General features: G+C 48.5%; 1 protein-coding gene and 1 long non-coding RNA gene across 8 annotated transcripts in view; both read left to right on the plus strand.

The window, feature by feature from the left end:
* The first annotated feature begins 6,688 nt into the window (after positions 1 to 6,688).
* Positions 6,689 to 10,843, plus strand: LOC114672665 (uncharacterized). The gene is made up of 3 exons (XR_013402943.1): positions 6,689 to 6,747; positions 8,178 to 8,322; positions 9,185 to 10,843. It is a non-coding gene; the product is annotated as an uncharacterized LOC114672665 (long non-coding RNA).
* A 1,053-nt stretch (positions 10,844 to 11,896) lies between these two features.
* Positions 11,897 to 12,485, plus strand: part of SLC6A9 (solute carrier family 6 member 9) — a 35,018-nt gene continuing 34,429 nt past the window's right edge. For all 7 annotated transcript variants that reach the window (XM_028834488.2, XM_001097692.5, XM_028834508.2 and 4 more), the window contains exon 1: positions 11,897 to 12,044. The gene's annotated coding sequence lies outside the window, so the exon portion shown is untranslated. The remainder of the gene's footprint in view (positions 12,045 to 12,485) is intronic.

The following is a 12,485-nucleotide window of genomic DNA, read 5'->3' on the forward strand; positions in this document are numbered from 1 at the left end:
ACCTTTAATTTTTATCTATGCATTAGAGAGGATTTAAGGTCAGTTACACACCAACAGATTTCTCCTCATCTCTCTGAGGTTGGGTTTTCTTATCTATAAAATGAGAATAATAACAGTGTCTAGCTCACAGGGTCATTGTGAGGATTAAATGAGAAAATGAACGTAAAGTTCTTAACACAGAAAGTGCACAAAAATAATAGCTTTTTTACAAATGTGCTTAGAGGGCCAGGCACAGTGGCTCACACCTGTAATCCCAGCACTTTGGGAGGCCAAGGTGGGTGGATCACTTGAGTCCAGGAGTTTGAAACCAGCCTGGGCAACACAGTGAGACCCCTGCCTCTCCAAAATAAAACAAAAAACAATGAGTTTTTAGCACCTGCCAGTCATGGTGGCACATGCTACTCGGAAGGCTGAGGTGGGAGGATCACTTGAGTCTGAGTAGTTGAGGCAGCAGTGAGCTGTGATCACACCACTGCACTCCAGCCTGGGTGACAGAGCAAGATCATCTATAAATAAATAAATAAATAAATAAATAAATAGTAAATATAGTAAAAATAGTAAAAATAGTAAATAAATAATAAAGCACATAAATAGTGTGCTTGGAAATGAAAGAGAGAGAATTAACCAAGATCACCAGAAATTGCTTCAAACCCATGGCGGGCCAGCTGGTGTCACATGTCCTGGAGGCAGTAACTATGAAGAGATCCATTTTTCTCCCTCACCAAGGGAGAAAACCAGGGGCTGTGTGGGGAGCAGGTGACAACATGCACCTTCCACAAGGGAGGGAGATGCTGCCAACCACGCTGGGAACATGCTAAAAACCAGTAGCTCATATGCACTGTAATGTAGTGGTAAAATAAACTTTTTCTTTAATAGTACATTAATATGAACAAAGGTTTAGGGCAAAAAAAAATCAAGTTGTTTTTGTTTTGTTTTGTTTTGTTTTGTTTTGTTTGAGACAGAGCCTCACTCTGTCACCCAGGCTGGAGTGCAGTGGCACAGTCTTCGCTCACTGCAAGCTCCGCCTCCTGGATTCATGCCATTCTCCTGCCTCAGTCTCCCAAGTAGCTGGAACTACTACAGGTGCCTGCCACCACACCCAGTTAATTTTTTGTATTTTTAGTAGAGATGAGGTTTCACCGTGTTAGCCAGGATGGTCTCGATCTCCTGACCTCATGATCTGCCCGCCTCAGCCTCCCAAACTGCTGGGATTACTGGCGTGAGCCACTGCACCTGGCAAGTTTTCTTTTTAAAGCAAAACTCTAATTTAGTGGTTTTCAAACTTTGTGGTCTCAGGACCCCTTCACACTTTTAAAAATAATTAAGAACCCAAGCCGAGTGCGGTGGCTCATGCCTGTAATCTCAGCACTTTGGGAGGCTGAGGTGGGCGGATCACCTGAGGTCAGGAGTTCAAGACCAGCCTGGCCAACATGGTGAAACCCCTGTCTCTACTAAAAATACAAAAAATTAGCTGAGCATGCTGGCAGGTGCCTGTAATCCCAGCTACTCAGGAGGCTAAGGCAGGAGAATCTCTTGAACCCGGGAGGAGGAGGTTGCAGTGAGCCGAGATCACACCACTGTACTCCAGCCTGGGTGACAGGGCAAGACTCCGTCTCAAAAAAAAAAAAAAAAAAAATTAAGAACCCAAAGAATTTTAAGTGGTTTTATCTCATGATCTTCAAATGGATTCAAAATTAAAACTGAAAGTTAAAATATATATTAATTCAAAATAACTATATTTTTATTATATTTTAACTGAAAATATACCTATGAAAGTTGGCGTATATTTTCTTTTCTCTGTTGCGTTTTTGTTTTTGTTTTTTAGACCCAGTTTCGCTCTTGTCACCCAGGCTGGAGTGCAATGGCGCAATCTCAGCTCACTACAACAGCTTCCACGTCCTGGGTTCAAGCAGTTCTCCTGTCTCAGCCTCCTGAGTAGCAGGGATTACAGGCACCTGCCACCACGCCTGGCTAATTTTTGCATTTTTAGTAGAGACGGGGTTTCACCATGTTGGCCAGGCTGGTCTAGAACTCCTGACCTCAGGTGATCCATCCGTCTCTACCTCCCAAAGTGCTGGGATTACAGACATAAGACACTGCGGCCAGCCAGATAGCTGTATATTTTCTAAAACCAAAATGTTAGTGAGAACAGTGGCACCGTTTTACACTTTTGCAAATCTCTTTACTGCCTGGCTTGTAGAAGACAGCTAGATTCTCAGCTGCTTCTGCATTCAATCTGTTGCAATGGGTTGCTTTGGTTAAAATATGTGATGAAAACTCAGCTTCATGATATATGTAGTTGGGAAAGAGAGGAGTATTTTAATAGCCTTTTCAGTGAATTGTGGCTATTGTTCTTTCTTCCATACCAAAACTCGAGGTGGTAGTTTCTTAAAGGTTAGTTAGTACGTGGACATTTCATACTCTGTTAACGTTACGCTCCACTGGTTTGCCTTGCACTTTGAATAGATCTTTTACTCGTGCATGGTTTTGTAACATTACTTATTGGTCATTTGGAAAATATTGGTTCACCGAGTTATGCAGATCTCCCGAATGTTGACACATTTCATTATACAATATTTTTTAAAAAGCACACTCATCAATGCTATCACCGGTCTCATTAGAATTGAAAGCTTTCAAACTCAATGTAAGTAGATAATCAGTTTTCCAAATCCTAATTTTCACTTGAAGACGCTAATTTTGTCATTGGCAACAAACACTAATTTTCTTCTCCTTGCATTGATAGGCTCACTTGATTCACTTTTGAGAAAAAGTATGCCGAAGACCCAAGTCTGATAACTATAGTTTATCATTTGTTCTTTTAAGTAAAACTGTTGTTTGATGCATTCAGTTCACAATTCAATTGCGTAAGTGCTTTTCCTTGAGATAAGCATACTTCCCATTTTGTCACACAAAATATTTCAAAGACATATAATCAAGGCTTAAGACTTAGTAAAGTTAATAATGTTACTGCTTCTTCTAGACAATATAAAATAATCAGTACAGTGTGGTACCGACATAAAGACATACAGATCAAAAAATGTTCAGTATCTTTTATTTATTTAATTTTTTTTGAGACGGAGTTTCACTCTTGTTGCCCAGGCTGGAGTGCAATGGCTCAATCTCAGCTCACTGCAACCTCCACCTGCCGGATTCAAGTGATTCTCCTGCCTCAGCCTCCTGAGTAGCTGGGATTACAGGCATACGCCTCCATGCCCAGCTATTTTGTATTTTTAGTAAAGATGGGGTTTCTCCATGTTGGTCAGGCTGGTCTCAAACTCCCGAGCTCAGGTGATCTGCCCGCCTCAGCCTCCCAAAGTGCTGGGATTACAGGCGTGAGCCATTGCGCCCAGCCGATGCTCAGTATCTTACAGGCGTGAATCCAAAATAGATCTGTACATATATGGTCCACTGATTTCTTTTTTTATTTTTTGTAGAGATGGGGTCTTGCCATGTTGCCCAAGCTGGTCTCAAACTACTAGCCCCAAGTGATCCTCCTGCCTCAGCCTCTCATAGCGTGGGGATTACAGGCATGAGCCACCACCTCCATCTTCACGATCCATTGACTTTTGACAAAGATCACAAGTTAATTCAATAGAAAAAGGACAGTATTTTCAACAAACAGTGCTGGAACAATTGGAAATCTGTAATCAAAACAAGAACAAAGACAAACAAAGCTCAACTCCTTCCCTTGCATAGTTTAATAAAGCAAAATGGATCATAGAACTAAAGTAATAGCTACCGTTATAAAACTTCTAGACAAAAACATAAGGGGAAATCTTTGAGGGTCCTGAGTTGGGTAAATATTTTCTTAGATAGGACTCAAAATGTACAAACTATAAAAGAAAAAAATAATTTATTTTTATCAAAATGAAAAGCTTCTGTTCTTTAAAAGGCACTGTTAAGAAAATGAAAAGATAAGAAACAGACTGTGAAAAATAATTGTGCTCTTACAACTCAGTGATAATAATGCAAACTCATTTTTTAAATGGTCAAAAAGGCCAGGCATGGTGGTTCATGCCTATAATCCCAGCACTTTGGGAGGTAGGAGGATCACTTGAGCCCAGGAGTTCAAGGCCTGCCTGGATGACATAGTAAGACCTTGTCTCTATAAAAAATAAACAAATTAGCCAGGCATGGTGGTGTAGGCCTGTAGTCCCAACTACTCAGGAGGCTAAGGTGGGAGGATGGCTTGAACCCAGGAGGTCGAGGCTGCAGTGAGTCTTGTGCCACTGCACTCCATCCTGAAGGACAGAGTGAGACCCTGTCTCAAAAATAATTTCAATTAAAAAAAAAGTCAAAAGATTTGAATGAATACTTCACTAGGGAAGATATATGAATGGCAAAAAGTCCATGAAAAGATGCTCAAATCATTAATCATCAGGAAATTGCATATTAAAACCACAATAAGATGCCACGGTACACTTATTACAATTGCTAAAGTTTAAAAGGTTGATAAGTTGGTGAGAATGTAGAGCAACTAGAAGTCTCAAAATTGCTGATCAGAATGCAAAATAGTACAGCAACTTTGGGAAACTGGAAATTTCTTATAAAAGTACCTATCATATGCTCCAACAATCCCACTCCAAAGTATTAATTCAAGAGATATGACAATATACGTCCACACAGAGATCTGCATGTGAATGTGCATATCAATTTTATTCATAATACCAAGAAACAGAAAACAGCCTAAATGTCCATCAACATGTAAATGTTTAAGCAAATTATGTGTCTATACAATGAAATACCAATCCATAATAAAAATAAAGTAACTACTGATACATAAATCACAAAACAATGATTTTACTGCTTCACAAGGACAGAAAACCAAACACTGCATGTTCTCACTCATAGGTGGGAACTGAACGATGAGAACACTTGGACACAGGGAGGGGAACATCATACACCGGGGCCTGTCGTGAGGTGGAATCTGGGGGAAGGATAGCATTAGAAGAAATACTCAATGTAAATGACGAGTTAATAGGTGCAGCAAACAAACATGGCACATGTATGCGTATGTAACAAACCTGCACGTTGTGTACATGTACCTTAGAACTTAAAGTATAAAACAAACAAAACAGATGCCTTTAAAAATAAAATAATAATAATTTTACTGCTTCACCAAGGACTTTTAAAGAGAAACTGAGGCTGGGCATGGTGGCTCAATCCTGTAATCCCAGCACTTTGGGAGTTCCAGGTGGGTGGATCACTTGAGGTCAGGAGTTCAAGACCAGCCTGGCCAACATGGTGAAATCTTGTCTCTACTAAAAATACAAAAATTAGCCAGGCGTGCTGGTGCGCCCGTGTAATCTCAGCTACTCAGGAGGCTGAGGCAGAAGAATCACGTGAACCCAGGAAGTGGAGGTTGCAGCGAGCTTAGATTGTGCCACTGCACTCAAGCCTAGGTGATGAAGTGAGACTTCATCACAAAAATAAAAATAAATAAATAAATAAGGCAAAACTGGCCCTTTTTTTTCTCCTATTGTTACTATTCACGCACCACGGTGGAGAAGAATACAAAGACTACTGGTACAGTTGAGTGCCGTGCCTTGATTCACGCTTAGGTGCCAACAGTTTCACCCACTGTTGCTCTTACATCATGTGCAAATATCGATAAAGTGAAAGTGGCAAATAACAACTTAGTATTCTTAGGAAAATAGCTTTTGCCTTGTGGATCCCCTGTAAGAGTCTTAAAGATTCCCAGGGATCTGCAATCAACACCCTGAGAATTGATGTTCAAATTAATTAGAATAGTCACATTGACTTTTTAAAAATGACACTTCTTTTTAGATATCACTCAAAGGCATGTAAAATGCTTTCACAAATATCCCATGGAAAAAAGGAAGACCAACTCCATCTGTGGTACTATTTGCTTTACTTCCTCGAAAAGTAAAAGGGGGGCTGGGGGAAAGAGAAACCGAGTAGTCCCCTGGGAGTGTGTTCGGCATGTGAAGCCATCCATCATGCAGTCATGATGAGCAGATGCAGGCCTAGGACCAAAAAGGCAAGTGGCGCTGGGAACTCAGGGCCCTTCGTCACCTTTCGCTACACAATCCCACTGGCTATACATCCCTCCACAACACAGTCATACCGACACACACACACACACACACACACACAGAGTCAGGCCAGCCCCTCACGCCACGGCTAATCTCTCACAAGCCCAACCATGGCTGCACTCACACAATACAATCACACAGCCACACCAAAGTCACAAAAAAGCCAACACACCAGGTCACACAATTCTATATTCACAGATGGAGAATCTCAACGGCCATACACTCAACCATAGGTATACTCAAACTAGCAGAGTGGCTCATAATGTAAAACATCTACTGGGCCCTGTGGCCATGCCAGCACATCCCCCCAAGTATATTGTGCATGGGGTGAAATAATAGCTTTTGGACACAGGCCAACCTGAATTCAAGTTCAGGTTTTGGACACAGGCCAACCTGAATTCAAGTTCACGTTCTACCACCTATTAGTTCTGTAACCTGCAGCCAATTATTTAACCTGCCTGAGCTCTCATTCCAGAAAACGCAGGTAATTCCTACTTTGAAAACCTGATGTGATGGCATAAAATAATCAGACAAGGGGCAGCACCTTGTCTGGCCCAATGTGTCCTGGGGATGCAGCTGTAACTGCCATGTATGGCTTTTGTCACCAGAGGGCACCAGGGCCACAATGTGTCTGGGGAGATTGCTGGAAGAAAATATGCCGAAAAGGCCAGGATTCCTGGGGAGTTTCAGGGTGAGTACAGACAGGGTAGGTGTGGGATGTGTGGGGGGCTGGGCAGTTTTTGGAAACCCCAGCTAGGCCCCGGCCACCCAAGTATGCCGTTGGGTATGGCGGGCAGCTCCCAGCGAAGATCAGATCTAGGAAGGAGGATGGATGAGTGCTCTCTATGAGCCAGGCCCTCTTCTGTGCCGATTTCACACACATTAAATCCTTTAATCCCCACAACAATACCGTGGTTGATAGTCACTGCTAATATTGATAGTATTCCTGGTGAGGAATATTGAGGAAGCTGAGGTCTGCTTACATAGCCATTAAGTGGAGACCTGGAATACAAATGCAGGCAGCCTGGCTTCAGAATCCATGACCCTAACCACAGCTCCACACTGCCCCGCATCTCCCCTTGCTGGGGTTCTGCCAGGACTCCCTGACCCTGGCTTTCTTCCCTGGAGTTCAGCCAGCCCCAGCTGGCCTTTCCCCTCTTCCGGCCTGCTCCCCACCTGCTCCCTGGGCCAGCCCATGGTAAGAGGCTTATCACATATGTGTGGGGGACAGATAAGGCAGGGCCCCGCACAGGGCTTATCCAGCCCTGCCATCCCTGCTGGGGAGCTGCCAGCAGATGGAGCCCCGCCCGGGGCCTGGGGTCACTCCTTGTGATGCCAGAGCTCTTTATGATGTCATCATTTGTAGTGACATCATTGCTCTGTCCCTCCTTTGAATCTGAGAGGGATACTCAGATAGGAGTTGGGGAAGTGGAGTCAGACAGGAGCCCTACCGAGGCTCTAGGTCAGTGGGCCGGGTTGGGCTGGAGTGGAGGAGGGAGTGGTGCCAGAGGATCCTCCCGAGGGCAGATGGCTATTTTTGGTGTCGACTGCTCGGCTTATAGCCACCCCTCTTCCTGTCTTCCCAATCCAAAGAGGCTCTGGGTCCAGCAGGGGCAGGAGCAGTGGGAGAAATCTTTAGCCCTGCTGCAGGGCGGCTCCGGGGTCAGTCTCTAGCTCAGGAACCAGTCTGTTCCTCCCTACAGGGAGGCCTGACCCTCGGTACCTCGGGTCTGAGGGGAAGGGGGGCTTTACTTCCAATCCTTGAAATAGCAGTGAGGCAAAGAGGGATTATTAGGCTGGCTGGACAGACAGACATAGCCAGACCCGCCATTATAGTCACACACGTTAGCTTGCTGCTGTGGGCTGCGGGCACAGCCTCACACCAACACCATCACACAGCCATTCATTCTCATAGCCATGCCCGCAGCCACACATGGACCACAGACGGCTGAGCCACACTGACATAACAGCACAGGCACAATGTCATCACCTGTCCCATCTGGGAGAACAGGAACCCCTTCTCTCTCACGGTTGTACTCCCAGAGAGTAGCTCAATTCCCAGCACATGGCAGATGTGCACTAATATTTGGTGAGTGAATAAATGGACATTAAATGCCACAGGGCCTGTGACCGGGCTGAGGCCAGAGGAAACGCCATCCCACCTGCAAGTCTGCTCGACCTCTCCAGACCCAGGATGGGAGCATCGAGGAAGCTGCCAGCACTACCCCAGCCCCAACTTCAGTCACGGCCACTCCTCAGATCATAGGTCATTGAAGGGACCTTGGTAATGCAGGGACCCCACTCCCTCCCTCTAGGTCCAGTGAACTGGAACACTGGCACTCTGAAAATGGGATGTTATGAACATGGGGTGGTCTGGATGTTAGGTACCCCAGGCCCCCGGGAATGGGGTACTGGGGGCTCTGGGGTTTGGGTCCTTTACAGTGTTAGGTGCTCTGGCACCCCTGACATTGGGAATTCGGGACTTCGGGAGCTCAAAGCTATTTAGGAGTCTGGGTGTTCAAAGCTCCTGAGATTGGGGCTGCCCCTTGGACAAGGCCAAAGTCAGTACTTCCTGTCCATATGCCTGATTCTACCTGGAGCCACGGAGGTCCAGCCTGGAACCCCTGTTCTGAGCCCCATGATTAGCTTATGCTGTCCCGGAGCTGGGGTGGCGGGGCTGGGGTAGCAGGGTTTCAGGGGGAAAGAAACCACAATAGGATGGCCTAAGGGGTACCTGGAGCCCCAGAGACAGCTCTCGGATCTGGAACCAATCTAACCTGCTTCTCTGCGTTGGGACAGGGCAGGGGAGGTGCCAGACACTGGCCACTGGGCTCCAGGTTCAAGAAAGGAGGAATCTGAGAGCAGAGCCCAGGCAGGCACTTCCCAGTAATGCTTCCCGGCTACTGAGGCTGGGGTTCTAAGGAGGTGGAGACCCCTAGCCATGCCTGGCTTCAACTATAGGCAACGTCCACCTTCCCCCACCTTCTCAGCAGGTCCCCAGCACCCATCCATCAAGGTGCCCAGTGCTCCCAGCTCTTGCAGTGACCACCAGAAGTGGCCCAAGTCTGGCACTATTCGTATTCCTACTAGACACACACCTAAACTGACTTACGTGCATCCCAAAACAGAGGCCTTGATCCTGCAGGCTGATGACACCACTGGAGGAAACCAGCCAGCCCTGGGGGCTCTGACGCTGGATGCAGCCCTCCCAGGAAATAGCTCCACTGGCTGCGGTAACTGGAGGCTCCTGAGACACATCTCAGCCTGCAGTGGGTGGGCCCCCCAGCCCGCTGCAGCCCTGCCCCAGGAAGAAGCAGGCCAGTCAAACTGGCTGACCCCATCAGTCCCCCCATCCCCTCCCCCGCCCCAGTCTGTCCTCAGTCCTGATCCCCCTGCTTGCCCCACAGTGGCCCAGGCTGGCCATGCCCTTCCCAGCCTGCGGGCCAGCTGCTCAGAGCCAGGGGCTCACAGCCAGGGACGGAGGCTATCCCAGCTCTGACCTGGGCTGGGCCCAAACCTGCCTCCTTTGGGCCTCATTCTGATTGGAAAAAACAGCCTCTCTAGTCCCTGTCTCAAGGAGATGGCTTTTCAAACCAGAATCTTTCTCACAAGTGTCTCCTCAGGACACAGCTCACTGTGCGGTTTCCTGAAGCTCTTTCTGGGTCAAGGTGGGTAAAACACACATCCATGAATCTGTTTCTATGTATACAAATAGACTTTGTGCTCTGCCAGTGTTAGTTTAATAAAGCCCTCTGGCCAACATCCCCAATCTTCCTAAACACTCCAAGGAAAATGTTCTCTTTTCTTCACCGCATGGGCTAAAGTGCTAGGCTGCCTCCCTGTCCCCAGGTTAGTCCCCAAGCCTTCTTCTTTCTGACGGAGCCTCAGAGGGCTGTCCCCTGAGCACCCATCCCCCTCTCTTCTAACTGCCCAGGCCCCAAGCCCCTAGGCCTGAGGGCATCCTGGAATCTTGCTCTCAGCACCCCACACCTGCCTCCCTTCATATGGATTCCCTGAGCCATGAAAACTCTCAGAATCTTCACTGTGTTCTTAGCGCTCAGTGCCCTCTTCTAGGCCTGTCCCCAGCCCAGCCTACTGCTGGAAGGGAGAAGGAGGGAGGCCTTTTCCCCTTCATACTCTTCCTTGTCCGCCTTCCTCTACTTGGGGGCCTCTTCAACATCCTCCATCTACCTTCCCTGGGGTGGTATCCCTTTTGATGAGCCCCAGGGAGGAGGCAAGGAGGAAGATCCTAAAAACAATTTATGGAGGAAGTTAAGTCCTGGCAGGAGAGATGTAGAGGGCTTGGACCCCATCTGCCCAGTCCCAGGATTTGGGCACACACACAACTACACAGACCTGCTGCAGTGCACACAGTCTTCCACAGATGTACCTACACAAATACACAATCAGGGGCTCAGGCGTCTGGGGGCACAGACACAACAGGTTGCCCAGATCCAGGTGTGTGTGCACACAACTCACACAAGAAACACCTGCACTTGGTTTGTAGAATAAAAATCCCAAGCATACTATATCTACTAGGTTTGGGGACAAAGTGAAAATGAAAATAATCTTGCTGATAAGACTAAGGTGTCTTCCCAGATCTGATCAGGAGTCCAATGTGAATAGGAGACAATAGAGAGCTGTCTTTGTACTTTGGCTCTGAGAAAGGTTTGTGGAATGGACTGCGTGTGGCCTGAAAGAGCTTGCATTGCAGGGAATGCCTGGGCTTGATGCCTGTTATCTTGTTCAGTGCCTCTGATAAATTAATAAACTGCAATCTCACTCAACAATTGGTTTCACGTGAGTTTGGCATGTATTGGGGGCTGACAGTCCCAAGGAAAAAAATTAAACTGTTTCATGACCAGAAAATGGTGAGGACTCAGGGTCCAAAGTAGAAATTGCCTCTGTAGGTTGGGCCCCTTCCCTGAGCAGATGCCCCACTCAGGTTGGGGCAAAAACCAGTTCCTCTGACAGTACTAACTGGCCACTTTCCCTGAAAGGTGGTGGCTCTCACAAGGTATGCAAATGTGGGAGCCTCATTCCACATGCCAGGCACCCCTCCCCAGAGGCAGCCTGGAGCAACGGGCTTTACATACACACACATGCATTTCCTTAGCCCCTTCTCTCCATTTCACAGTGGAGGAAACCGAGGCTCACAATGCTCCTTTTGGCAAAGACTTTTTTTTTAGCTGAGATTGTAACCCAGGTCTGTCTCACCATGGAAGGAGGAGGGATCCCAGGTTGGTGTCTGCAGCCCCTGTAACACCACCTCAAAAGTAGAGCTGACCAAGCCGGTGGTCCAGGAGGGAAATTTGAGAAAGGGCTCCTCTAGTTCCAAGGAGTAGGACCTAGGCCTTACCCAGCAGTGCCCACAGTCTCTAGCGGCTCTGCTCCAAAGGGAATGGAATTTGCTCTGACTTCTCTCTAGGGGAAACGCAGGCGCAGAAGGCCAGGGGCCTGGAGGGCTAACTCCAGCCTCAGCCCCCCAAAGTGCCCCAGGCCTTCTGGCTTTATTCCACCCTAGCCCGAAGGGGACCACATCTGCTTGCTCAAGGGCCCCAGCTGGAGGGCAGCGAGGCAGGGGCGGAGAAGGGGGCTCCTTTGTGGAGCCACCGGGGGTTCGTGGGGATCAATCATCTGAAAGCTGGAGAGACTTGTAATTTTATTCCCTGGGAGGAGGAGCCTGAGAAGTCTGCACGGGGGGAGGGGATGGGATGGAGAGGGGAGGACGGCCAGGGGAGCTCTTCGGGTAGGGGAGGGACTTGGCTAGATCTCCCAAGCCTTCTCCACTCTTCAAACTTTCACCAAACTCTTAGCCCCCGCCTCCCCGAAACCAAAACACAACAGGCTGTGGAAGAGCTGCGAGCGGCGCGGCGGGGCGGGCGCGGCACAGAGCCTCGGGAAGCTGATGCAACTTTCACTTTAAGAAAGCCACCTGGGCGCACCGCGGTGCGGACCCAGCACGCCTGGGCAGGGGGCTGCAGCATGGTAAGGGGGCTGGGGGAAGGGAACGCTGGGGCCCGCGCCTCCGTCGGTCCTGCCGTCGGTCTGAGCCGACGCGGGGCTGAGCCCCAGGACCAGCGTGTGCATATATGTGTGTGTGTGTGTGTGTGTGTGTGTGATCGCGCATGTATGCGGGCATCTGTGGGTAAGAGTGTGGGTGCACGCACCGGGATGTCTGTCTCGCCGCAAAGGTCGGGGTAGGTGCGCGCGGCTGGGTGTCACCGCTGTCACCAAGGAGCTGAAGCGGGAGGGAGAGGGAAGCGGGGGGAGCTCCTGCGTGGGGTGGGGGGGGCGCCAGACGCCGGTTAGATCGGGGGCGGCGGGCGCAGGCTGTGCGGGTAGCGCCGGAGCCAGAGCGTGGCACGGTCCGTCCGGGGAGCCAGTGGTTCTGCGCTCTGGGGGCCTGAGGGGGTCGATAATCGGCCG

Source organism: Macaca mulatta, chromosome 1 (genome assembly GCF_049350105.2).
Source record: "Macaca mulatta isolate MMU2019108-1 chromosome 1, T2T-MMU8v2.0, whole genome shotgun sequence".
Classification (NCBI taxonomy): domain Eukaryota; kingdom Metazoa; phylum Chordata; class Mammalia; order Primates; family Cercopithecidae; genus Macaca; species Macaca mulatta.